The sequence below is a fragment of the Phyllostomus discolor genome, chromosome 8 (genome assembly GCF_004126475.2).
Source record: "Phyllostomus discolor isolate MPI-MPIP mPhyDis1 chromosome 8, mPhyDis1.pri.v3, whole genome shotgun sequence".
NCBI lineage: Eukaryota > Metazoa > Chordata > Mammalia > Chiroptera > Phyllostomidae > Phyllostomus > Phyllostomus discolor.
Window position 1 is genome coordinate 107,146,123 of NC_040910.2, and position 13,199 is coordinate 107,159,321.

A 13,199-nucleotide genomic window follows, 5' to 3' on the forward strand; every position below is an offset into this window, starting at 1 on the left:
AGGCGATCGACTGGCTGTCTGTTGATCCGGGATCGAGGGCTTGTTTGGGAGCGGTTATGATCAGGACCGGCTGTGATGGCTCCCGGACGGGGACAATGACACCCAGAGCAAATGTGTGCAGGTGATTTGGCCTAAGCCCCACACGGCACCAGAGGTTAAGCTTGGGCTTTGCATTTGGGGGGAACAAAATATCGGCTTGTTCTGCTTTTGTACTTCCAGTTAAAAGGGAAGTACGAAAAAACCCTGCAACCCTTCAGTTGAAGGTCCAGGCTGCCTTGTATCTGGTCAACAGAGGTTTGTTTCATCGCACATTTGGATTATGCTTTGATGTCCCACAACTTTGGGTCCGTAATAGGTGACATGTGGTGTGCACAGGTGACGTGGCAGGTGCTCTCTTGAGCTGTTTACACTAATTAACTCATTACTTTCAGGACAATCCTATGTAAGTACTTATCTCCCTCCTTCAGGGGAGAAGACTGAGGCTCAGAGAGGTTAGGTGACTCGTCCAAGGTCACACAGCCAGAACACGGCAGGATGGGGAATTTGAATCCAGACCCCAGAACCTACATTATGCTCTTCTGCCTGTGGGGATCAACTTGTCCTGATTTGCCCAGGGCTTTTCTGACTTGGCACCGCAAGTCCCACATCCTGGGAACCTCTCAGCCCCAGGCAACCTGGGGTACTCGGTTACCTTACTTCTGCCTCTCAAAGTCAGCTTTTCAGAGTCAGCTATGCTGTGAGTCATAATGGCCTCTAGCCCGTGTGGCCTCCAGTTCACTGATCACTAACAAGACAGGAATTCTAGCCCTGGCTGGTGTAGCTCAGTGGGTTGAGCGAGGACTGCAAACCAAAGTGTTGTAGGTTCGATTCCCAGCCAGGGTACATGCCTGGGTTGCAGGCCACGGCCCCCAGCAACCGCACATTGATGTTTCTCTCTCTCTCTCTCTCCCCCCCCTCCCTTCCCTCTCTAAAAATAAATAAATAAAATCTTAAAAAATAAAGACAGTAATTGTGCAAAGGACCTTGTAAAGCTCTCGCTATTCCAGCTGACTGGGGAAGATGTGGAGAAAGTCTGTGGAGAGGACAAAAACAGAAGCCAAGGAAAATGCTTCCAAGTCAACTGTAAGTATTGACTGAGAGAGAATGGGGTTGGCACAGAGCTGGCTGTGACTGGGGCAAGGACACAACTGGGAATAGCCGCAGTGATGGAGGTAATGATGGTGACAGGTGTGTCACCTGTAACACTGGCTGGGTGCCAGAGCCAGGTTCTGTGCCAGTCACTCTTCCCGTGTTAACTCATTTAACCCTAAGCCCCATTGTGTGAGGTGGGCATGATTCCCCCACTTTACAGATGGCAACATCGAGGCTCAAGGAGGGTAAATGAGGAGAACCCTTGCAGCCACAGAGGCAGCTGGCCTTCGAGTGGGCAAGGGAATGTGGACCTCTACCTGTTTTTGGCCCCTGAAAAATATTTTAAAAATATATTTATTGATTTTAGAGAGAGGGGAAGAAACATCAATATAAGAGACATCACCTGGTTGCCCCCCATTTGTGCCCCAACCTGGAATTGAACCCCACAACCCAGGTATGTACCTTGATGGGGAATCGAACCACCAACCTTTTGGTGTGTGGGACAGCGCTCCAACCAACAGAGCCACCTGTCTGGGGCTCAAAATTTTAAAAAAATGTTTTTCTACTTATAATTTTTCCAGAATCTTTGAGGACAGAATCATTTTTCCAGACCTGTCATCCGCTCAGATTCAAACTGGGAATCAGGATAAGGGACTGAGCCCAGCCAGCCCACTGTCCTTTCACTCGCCGAAAAGGCCACCTTCCTGCAACCAGCGAACTTCTTGAGCAGAGCTCAAGGCAGAGCTTGCCACACACCCCTGTTTTTTCCAAGTTGGCGAGAGTCAGGCATCTGTTCCGTGACTTAGCCAGACAACTGGATGGTAATTAGTGACTGATTGATAACAGGGCAAGAGTGACCTGTGAGAAGGCGTAGTGCTCCCGGAGCAGCTGTTATGGTGTCTGTGCCCAGGCCCCTCTAGAAGGACCACTGTTTCACTTTGTTCACCTTGGTATGTCATTTTTCTGTCACCCCCAAGGGCTCAAAATTCATTTTTATTTGTCCTGGTCCTTTACACATGGTACCCTTCTTGGTGTCCTGCAAAAATCTCTCCTTTTAAAATAGTACTGTGGGCCCTGGCTGGTGTGGCTCAGTGGATTGAGCACTGGCCTGCAAACCAAAGGGTAACCAGTTTGATTCCCAGTCAGGGCACATGCCTGGGTTGCAGGCCAGGTCCCCAGTAGGGGGTGCACAAGAGGCAACCACACATAGGTATTTCTCTCCCTCTCTTTCTCCCTCCCTTCCCCTCTGTCTAAAAATAAATAAAATATTTTAAAATAGTACTGTGTAATAAGGAGAATAGATCTGTTTAGAGCCAGGTGAGCTAGGAAGGACTTTTTATTTTGTTCTGCGGAAGGAGCAGGCCTAATCTGCCAGAAGGCCTGCGGGGCTGCCCGTGATTCTGCTGTCAGAGAGAATGCACTAAAAAAAAATGGGGGGAGGGCAGGTTTTTGTGTTTGTTTTATTTTCTTCTTACCACTTGCTTAAAAAAAACCAACACACAAACTGCGATTTCATGGATTTATGAAGTATGATTAGTAAATGAAGTTGAAAGGAAGGGTAGCTATCTGCATGCATTTAAAAAACTGTGCTAAAATGCACCTACATAAAACCTACCACCTTAACTATGTTTAAGTGTATAGTTCAGTGGCATGAAGTGCATGCACGGTGCTGTGATGTCTTGCAAAACTGAAACTCTGTATTCATTAAACAATAACATTCTGTCTCAGGCCCTCCTCAATTTCTTCTGACAGTACATTTTAGGAAGGTCAGAAAGTACATTAAAAATGTGGATTTGTCTCCCTTAAAAGACCCAGGTCTGTGCTCGGCACTGTTTCTAGGAAGCAATGCTTACACAAGCACGTGAATCATTCACCTGTAATGAGGTCAAACCACAGAACATTTCCTCCTTACAGCTGTGGGCCAGGAGGGGACCTTGGAATCACAATTCGCTAAAGCCTATTAAGTTCAAGGGCAAGCACACTGGGTAATTAATGGTCCGTGCAATAGTCAGATGGGACAGATGCTGGGATGATATCATTCCAGAGAGACTGAGGGAGAGAATTTTTAAAAAATAATTAAAAAAATGAAAAATGGTAGGTGCTCCCTTGTAAAAAATCTTAAACTGTAGTCCTGGCTGGTGTGGCTCAGTGGGTTGAGTGCCGGCCTGCGAACCAAAAGGCCGCCAGTTTGATTCCCAGTCAGGGCACATGCCTGGGTTGCTAAGTTCTTAAAAACAAGAATTAAAAATTGGATGGCCATTGCCAAAAACTGAAAGATACAAACTTAAGACAACCGCTGACCTCTTGAGAAGCGGACTCAGAGCGCCCTGCCCAGGCGGTCAGTGAGGACCACCGGCGGACCACAGTGCCTGGAGCCCCCAGTGCCCGCACCCGCTGTGGCCGGAGCACTTCTAGCTTTCATCCACTTTATAAACAGTCAGCTTGGCCTTCTGATTTCGAAATCATTTACTTGGGTGAGCATCGACAAGTTCTGTGCAGACCGCTCATCATCCTCGGGGGACCAGTGCAATTTACAACCCAGTTTCTTCACTCGAAGTTTCAGCTGACCTGCCGACCCGCCAAGGGTTGGCCGTTCTAAGAGGCCCCTGTTTGAAAACACTTTCCAACACCTGTCCCCTTTCTCAATACCTGCTCTTGGTAGAGGTTTTATTATGAATGCCTATTCAATGAATAAACAACCACAGTGTGACTGAACTCTCCTGTGGATTATAAACACCCTGAGGGCATACTTCCAAGGGCTAAAAGCCGCCGCCAGCCCAAACCCACACCTGGCACTTGAGCCTGCAGCACCCTCAGCCGTTCACTGGACTGCTGGCTGGAAGGACCCCCTGAGACCTGGGGTAAGTCTGAGTTCTCCTTTTCCCCAAAGCCCAGGGGCGCCCTGGCTGATCCTGGCTGATCTTGCAGAGACAGCCCCGAGGAGTAAAGCCTCTCTCTCTCCCCTTGGGGACTCTCCTGTTCATTTCTTCAGGACTGAGTCTGGCTGGAATCTAGCCAGGAGTCTGATCTGATCGTCCAAGGCGGATTTGAGGAAGAGATTCGCATCCAGCTGACTCAGCCCGCCCGGGGCACAGCAGCATCTGTCAGGTGCTGGGGGGCGTCGGAGACAGTGCCTCTCAGGGGCTGCAGGGAGAGTTTCCGCAACTGCAGCTGGAGGAGATTCCCTGAGTGACAGCGGGGCCTCCACCCCCGTTTAAATTTTGATCTGTTTTCTGCATGCGATTTCTGAACTGATAGTCTTCTGGTGACGAAGGAATGAAACAATGACAGACCTCAATCATCTTCATGCGCTCAGTGGGAGAAGTACCTTTAAAAAAAAAACAACTGTTGGCATGGTCTACATATAGAAGGGTAGGGCAGCCCTGGCTGGCGTGGTTCAGTGGACTGAGTGCTGGCCTGCAAACCGAGAGGTTGCCGGTTCGATACCCAGTGAGGGCACATGTGGACCTGGGCTGCAGGCCAGGTCCCTGGTTGGGAGCGTGCAAAAGGCAAGTGGTCGATATTTTTTTCCCTCTCCTTCTCCCTCCCCTCACTTCTCTCTAAAAATAAATAAATAAAACCTTTAAAAAAAGAGCAGGGTTTTCAATGCCACAGAAAATGTCCCCCTGTCTTCTTGAATTAGCTTCATGACGGCAGCAAAAAAGAGATTGGGGTTGCGTGTCTTATCCATGAATCATTCACTGCTTCCTAAGGTAATCATCCTGTTTTCCTTGAGCATTTGATTTTATGAAGCCATAGATTTCTGAAACAGCTTCTTTGAGTAGCAAGACCTTTCTCTTTTTTTCTTTTTTTTTTAATTATATTTTACTGATTATGCTATTACAGTTGTCCTGATTTTTTCCCCTTTGCACCCCCTCCACCCAGCGCCCCCTACTCCCTCAGGCAGTCCCCCCACCCTTGTTCTTATCCATGGGTCCCAGAGTAGCCAGGCCTTTCAACGCTAGAAGATCTCATTATTTCTAGGGCCAGTGAGCATTGATTTGAAGAACTTTCTACAGGACTCGGGGCGGGGGGGCATGACAAGTGCCTCTCCCTTGCAGCGGGGAATCGAGGTCTGTGGACGTGTAATGTGTGAGTTCCTGAAGGGGTCGGAATCGCCCAGTTTCACACACAGCTTGTGTAGCGAAGTGCAGAGCAAGACAACTCAAGTGTAAATGCCTCTTCTGCCGCTTATTAACTGTGTCACGTTGGACAAGTCACTTCATGCCCCTGAGCCGCACATGCTCACTCATCAGATGGTGGCTGAGCATGGGTAGCCCGTGCAAGGAATGAATGAGTGGGTTTGTTGAGTACTCGCTCTGCTCCTGGCACCGTGGTAGGCGTCTTCACCACCTTCTCCTCTGTAACATGTGGGTAATCCTGCACCTGCTCTCTATCCCTGCAGGGATGCCACGAGACTCAGAACAAGACGGTGTGTGGAAAAGTACTTGGGAAGCTGCAAGCAGTATAACCGTGCGAAGGCCGGTTACCTTTGCCTTTAATTCAGATTTTCCACTTCCTCTATTTTCGTTGCCCATCCTTCCAAGTCTGTATGAGTTTGCCTGGGTGTGGCCTCATGCGGCTGATTATTCACCATGTCACCCAAATCCAGTACAGACACATAGCTGGGAGTGTAGCATTTCCTCCCAAACCCATACCCTTAGGTGCAGGTGTCATCTCGAAATGTAAAACGGCAGAACACCGGTTTCCCACATGCCGTGGTTAGATCGAGGCTGAATATGCGTGTGAGTCACATGAAGTGGAAGGGCAGGGTTTGGTGACTTTGTGCTGTTCGTTCCCATCTGGTCGGAGACAAGATCTGAGCAAGCAGGTGACCTTGATCTCCTGCAGCGAAAAGAGCATGGGCTGAGGAGTTAGTTAGACCCTCCAAACCAGGCCTCTTTGCTCTTTGTATAAAGATGCTTGATTCGGCTTAGGCGAAGAGGAGAATCTGGTGGAAGGATCCTAAGGCATCTAGATTCGGGGGTAACTGAACTCAGAGACTGAAATGCCCCCCAGAACACTCTCTCTGCTCTGCCCTTCACCCCATGTATTGGCTTTACGCGTTCAGTTCAGCTTTCTTCCCAGAGGAGGTCATAACTTCTGGTAATCCTTGTGTCTCATGGGTCATGACCATTAGAGAAGTCCTTGTTTCTCCCTTCCATTCCAATTTCAAAAATCCTTGGAGAAGAAGTCTGATTGGCTTGGCTTGGGTCACATGTCTGGTCCTGGACCAATCAACTGTGGCAAGGAGTGGGAGTGGGGTTCACATTACAGAGACATAAAGCATTTCCAGAGATTGGGGAATTGATCATGAGTCTGGAAGCTAACCCACTTAGATAGTTAGTTTGCCTCTCTGAGCCTCAGTTTTCTCATACGTAAAATGGGACAAATGATACCATCCAACACCACAATAAGGTATACAGCTCTCACATTTTGACACTTTTCATCTTGCCCTTAGATTTAGCTAGTAGTGGGGGCTGAGAAATAATGAGCAGATGAGAAAAACTTTAACTTATTAATACAAATAAATTTGGTGACATGCAATATCTATTTCACATATCAAACCTGTGTAAAGCAGTTATTTTTAAACCTAATTTCCTAGGCAAGGCCTAAATTCTGGAATTCAGTGTCTAATTAAATAACATTTTTAAAAATGGTAAATGATAAATGAAACTGTGTGAATATTTAAAAGTGTAGACTGATCTGAAGAGTATTATTACAGAACTCACAAAAAGACAAAAAACACTAGTGTAGGCATAAAGTAAAATAATTGCATGTGAAATCTTTTTGTTTTATGTAAACCAGATTTGTTTATTTATTTAGGGATTGACTCTTTTCTAAAAAAGATTTTATTTATTTATTTTTAGAGAGGGGGAAGGGAGGGAGGAAGAGAGGGAGAGAAACATCAATGTGTGGTTGCCTCTCACATGGCCCCCATTGGGGACCTGGCCCGCAACCCAGGCATAGGCCCTGGCTGGGAATCAAACTGGCGACCCTTTGGTTTGCAGCTCGCACTCAATCCACTGAGCTACACCAGCCAGGGCCCAGATTTAAACCTAATAAATGGAAAGGTAACATGTAGAAAATTATAAGGAACAGCTTTTTAAAAATAAATCAGAAAGCTTACAACTATAATAAATAAATACATTCATAATACATATCATTATACATGCAATTGATAACATAGAATAGTATGTGCAATGAATAAATCTTTCTTTTCTATTTGTAGGAGTAGCTGGATGACACCCAAAGAGCATGTTCCCTGTGCTCTGGAGGAAGAAGGGTCTCTTTGTGAGCAGGGGTGACAGTAACCTGAGTGCCGTCTCCTATGGTTTCTTGGTCACAGGCCCAGCTGGAATGTATAGGTAGCTGTGAGTGACTAGTTTGGGCCAAGGCAACTGGGGGCCATATGGCTCTTAGGAAGAGCTGAGAAACAGAGTAGAAGGCTTAAACCAAGCCCGCTCAAATTTGCTTTCGAAAAGCAGCAACAACTGGAGGCCCATCACGTGAGGCCCGGCCCTGCTGCCTTCCTCCCCCCACTTCCCCGGATGTTGTAGTTCCCACCTGCGCCCTAGGGTCAGGATGACAATGACTAAAGCATATAGCCGTATGCCTAGGGAGGTACACAATATATTCTGAGTCTCTTTTTTTCTTATGGCTTAAAAGTGTTTAAAAAAAATTGTGGCCTGGGCTGGTGTGGCTCAGTGGGTTGAGTGCTGGCCTGCAGACAGAAAGGTCCCCAGTTCAATTCCCAGTCAGGGCACAAGCCTGGGTTATGGGCCAGGTCCTCAGCTGGGGATGTGCGAGAGGCAAAAGATCAATATTTCTCTTGCACACAGATGTTTCTCTCCCTCCCTTCCCTTTAGCTAAAAAATAAAATCTTTTAAAAATATTGTGGTCACAATGCTGGGGAACCCCGGTATCTAAGGAAGCTCCTTTCTTTGTGACTTGTCAAATAAGACAAGCATATTATATTTTATTGTTCTTAGTGTCCTCCTATGTCATGAAGATCCATTTACTCATTTATTAAATGTGGTTATAACATTAAAAAGATCATGTGCACATAGACAAAGGTGGCTATAGACATTCGATTTTCTGAGCAGGCCGCACGGCTCAGATATCAACCGTGTTGACCACTGATTTGCTTAAAACAGGCCCAGAGGACCCCACAGTGATTCTCAATTTGAAAAAAATATCTCAGTATTCTAGATGCTTCCTGGCCCATGAAGAATCAGGCAGGCTAGGGCATGTCCGGGTGAAGATTCACATCTAGTTCACCAAAATATATAAAATGCTTACATTTTATCTTGCATTACGCAGCCACATGGATATAATTGCAGTGCAGGGTACGTCAAAGGCTCAAAATAGCAGAAGACTGATTTAAATTGTAGTTTAGAATTTCTCAAATCACTACCTTTTCTGAAGAACTCTGTGCCCTCCAATGAGAAAATCAGGAAGCGTAGTTTATCATCCGCGTGTGCTGTCGGCACCCTATAGCAGAGCATTTCTAACTAGCCACGTGGCCTTGGCAAGCTTCTTGATTTCTTTGGCTTGAAAAACATTTTTGCACCCACCGCATGCAAAGCTTTGGGACGGACTTCTCCTGGATGACTCAGACATGCCTTCAGGGAAACGGGTATGCTGAGTAGGGACTTGCAGGAGAAGCCAAGTACAGAATCTGCAATCGTTCTGAAGGCTTAGGGCATATGTAGGAGGATTAGCATGTAGTTTGGTTTAAGTTCACGTGAGAGGTCGGGGAGTTGGGGGGAACTAAGGCTGTTGGGGAGCTATGGATCAGATACAGGTAGAATAAGCGAGGCAGGTGTCACAGGAGCCTGGGTGGCTTGAAGAGCAGCATGTCCTTTTTTAAAAAAATTTATTTTAATTGTTGTTGCAGTACAATTTTCTATCTTTTACTCCCATCCCAGCCCACAGCCCATCCACCCAGCCCTCCCCTCCTCCCTCCCAAGAGCAGCACGTCTTTTAAGCAGTATTAAGGAACATAGCACGGAGAGTTAGTGTGGAAAAAAGAACGATGATTTTGGTTTTAAATATGCTAAATTTTAAGCCCTGGCTGGTGTGGCTCAGTGGATTGAGTGCCAGCCTGCGAACCAAAGGGGGTCACCAGTTCGATTCCCAGTCAGGGCACACGCCTGGGTTGCTGGCTAGGTCCCCAGTAGGGGGTGCATGAGAGGCAACCACACACTGAAGTTTCTCTCCCTCTCTTTCTCCCTCCCTACCCCTCTGTCTAAAAAGAAATAAATAAATAAAATCTTTTACAAAGGTAAATATACTCAGTTTAAGATCCTAGCTGGATATCCAGCTGGAGATCTCCAGAACTTCTATCTTGCAAATCCGAAATTCTATAACCATTAGACAGCAGCTCCTCCCAGCCCCTGGTAACTCTCTTATCATTCCACTTCCTGTTTCTATAAATTTGACTACTTTAGATAAGTAGGCACGTGATTTTTAAAAATTTACATATGGTCATTGTTGACTCTCACAGTTGAAAAAAAATCTTAGAGATAATCTAGCCCAAGGTGGCAACTGCTTTTTTAAAAAGTCACTTTGGAGTAAAAGGGTAATTACTATTACTACTACTACTACTACTATTATTATTTTGTAAATCAATAAAAAGCATACTTTTCTTGTCAGATCAGCAAAAAATATATTTTCTCTGTGCTGCAGAATTTCAGTAATTCGCTTGCGTGTGCCATGAGATGAAAAAGGCTGAAAATCGCTGCCTTACGGGACTAGGGCAGTGTGTCCCAAATTCGCTGCATGTCAGTGTCGCCTGGGGAGCTTTTAAAAATCCTTCTGCCCAGGCCACACTCAGACCAATTAACTCAGGATCTCTCAGAGAGAGAGTTTGGTTCCATTATCTCTTAAATCTCTTCCAACTCAAGACTTTGTGAGAAATCTGAGTGATTAAATACTGCATTTAAATTTAAATTTCCACGGAGCTGACAGCGTGACCCCCATCAATCGTTGTTACACGGGAAGTCCCATTAGGTCCAAGCCCATGGAGGTAGAACAGAATGGGGATTTCTGCCCGGGCTCAGTGGTGAGAACGCTTGATCGATATTGGATCTCTAAATCCTTCAAACTTTTTGTATATATTCTATTCACACCAATATTTGAGAGTAGGCATGGGAGTTAGGAAAGATCCTTCTGAGTCACGTACAAGCAAATATATGACTAAGAAGAAAAAAATATCCTTGCCCCACACATACCCATGTGACAAAGGTTTACTCTCAATTCCTCTTTCCTCCTCCCTCAGCCAGTGGGCAATAAAAGAGGGTAAAACGGGGATGTCGTGGAACAAATGACTTTGTCTGAAAGGCAAAACCACAGGCTGGGGTTTATGGGGGGACGCAGATGGGGCACTAGTGAGGGGCAAAGGAGGCGCTGGTTAGGGGATGCTTTTGGTCACTACGGAGCCAGGCAGGGAACAGGGACCCCTGAATGCTGTCCCTTTCTGCAGGGCTCTGAAAGCAGGAGCTCAGCGCTCTAATTGCCCCATATGCTGGTATTATTTAGTGGCTCAGCTGGGTGGAGTGAACTCTAGGAAGGGATGCATTCATTGCTAGTTACCTCACCAGATTGCTAATTTTCACTCTGGAAGCATAAATCACCATAATTACTGTCATGCAAGATAAGGAGGCACCAGGGCAGCAGCTCTGGCCACCCCTGAACCCTTTCTATCTGGGGCTCGGCGCCTGGAGAGCCGGGAAGAAGCCCCCCGGAGCTGCCCTGCCCGGCACTCTCAGATTCGGGGTGGAGGGATGCTCGGCTCGCAAATAGAATATCAGTCCCTCTTTTCTCTGGTCTCTTCCCATCAACACACTTTTTGGTTCGGTTTGTTCTTTCCATCCTTCCTGAGGAAAGCCTTAGAAGTTCCTGAAGCGCTGCTGTGTTGGTGGGGTAGCTACTCTCTGTCTCACCGCTACACTAATAAACTCTTTCACTTTAAACTCTAAAAAAACCCAAAAAAATAACTAAAAAAAAGTTTCTAAAGAATGACCTCAAAGAGAAACCAGAGGGTACAAAAGTACCCCATTCCCAGAGGTGGGGCTAAATGAGAGAGGAAGGGAGGGAGAAACATCAATGTGAGAGAGAAGCATCCATCCGTTGTCTCCCATACGCACCCCAACCGGGGATCGAACCCACCACCTACATATGTGCCCTGACCAGGAATCAAACCAGCAACCTTTTGGTGGTGCACGGAAATGACACTCCAACCAACTGAGCCACATGGCCAGGACTTTCCAGACATTTTGATGACAGTCCTTAAAGTGAGAGAGAAAGGAGGAACTTGACTAGGACGTACCCGCACACACAAAGAAGAAGGAGGAGGAAGAGGAGAAGGAGGAGCAGGAGGAGGAGAAGAAAAAGAAAAAGAACAAAAAAGCTAGTTGTGGGAGAACATTTTTGGCCTACGACGGGAAAGCTTTAGAGAATTTAGAGCCCAAAGCATCCATTATTGCCGATGGCAGGCTGATGGCTGGAGAAGAAAGGGAATTTGAGGTCAGGGACATTTCGTGCAAAACTGAAGCCGTGCTTGGGCTTTAGAAGATAAGGCAGACAAATAATGGGTTGCAACAGGAGGAACTGGCCTGTGAGATGACTCTCCCCCCCTCCCCCTCCTCGCAGCTGCCCCAGGGAACAGACCTGATTTGTGCTTTTGTCTTGCAGTCACCGACCCTTAAGGCAGCAGAGTGGCCAGAGGTATAAACACAGCTCTATGGCCTGCTAGGAGTATGGCCTTCGGAGTATTCTGGTTCTCCCTTGATGGTCTTCTGTCTCCTTGCAGACCCCTACCGATCCTTTCTGGAACTTGCCGCAGTGTCTGGGCACGCTGTGGATGTTCAATGTGTGTTTGATGAATTGATTCAGATTGCAGACGAATTGGGAGGAAAAGACAAAGAATGGAAAAGAAGGAGTTTTCCACTGCTTTGCTTTCCCTGGGTTCTGTCCCTATCAAGCAAGGGACTCAGAGGAGAGGGCTCGGGGCATCGTGTCTGCAGGTTGGTCCTCAGGCTCTCCAGTCGGCTCAGGGCCCCAGTGCAGCAGTGAAAAGAGGGCCTTTCTGCATCCCCCCTCTCCCCCACTAAGGCCTCTCTTCATTAACAATGAACACAGTTAAAAGTGGCAGTTGCACAGTTAGGAGTAAACCATTCTGATGTTGCCTTCCAGAGCAGAAGTATTTCCCCTCGGATCTCAGTTTGATGCCCGCAGAAAAAGCCAGGGCTGTCTTGCTTGCAGCAAAGCCATTTTGTTTGGTGACAGGAAGTCCTGTGATTTTTCTCGCCAGCTTCCCTGAGGATGCCACCTTTCAGCTACACGCACTTAGATTATTTCTGCCCTCCCCCATCCAACCCTCGGCTGCTAAGAGTTTCAGTACATTTTTCTCCCATTCCTACCTCTCAAGCTCTTACCCAAAGGCCCAGAGCTAGAAGCAGTCTCTGGAACAGAGCAGAAATAATGCGAGAATTGTGGTTTGGGCTGAACACGTGTATCAGTCAGGGAAGAAGCATAAAAACAAGGTGCTTGTTACTACAAGGAGGTTGGAGGTATATAAGTTCTTATCCATCATGGGTGGTGATGTGGTTAGTGACAAAGCATAGACTATTTGTTTTAATATTTTTTGTGAAGGTAAATTATTTACTGGGAACTGTCAATGGCTGTGTTAAAAGGGCCCCATGAAGGCTATCCAAGGAGGGTTATATACTAATAATGGGCAGTTAATGATATCTGGTGTAATTTTAAAAAATATGATATCCAAAGGACAATGAGAATGCATTTATGTCAACATCTTTTTTTTAAAGATTTTATTTATTTATTTTTAGAGAGGGAAGGGAGAAAAAGAGAGAGAGAGAGGGAGAGAGAAACATCAATATGCAGTTGCTGGGGGCCGTGGCCTGCAACTCAGGCATGTGTCCTGACTGGGAATAGAACCTGTGATGCCTGGTTCGCAGCCCGTGCTCAATCCACTGAGCTACGCCAGCCAGGGCTAGCATCTTCTTTTTAATAATTAAAATTTTTAGAAAACACTTTGTTTATTT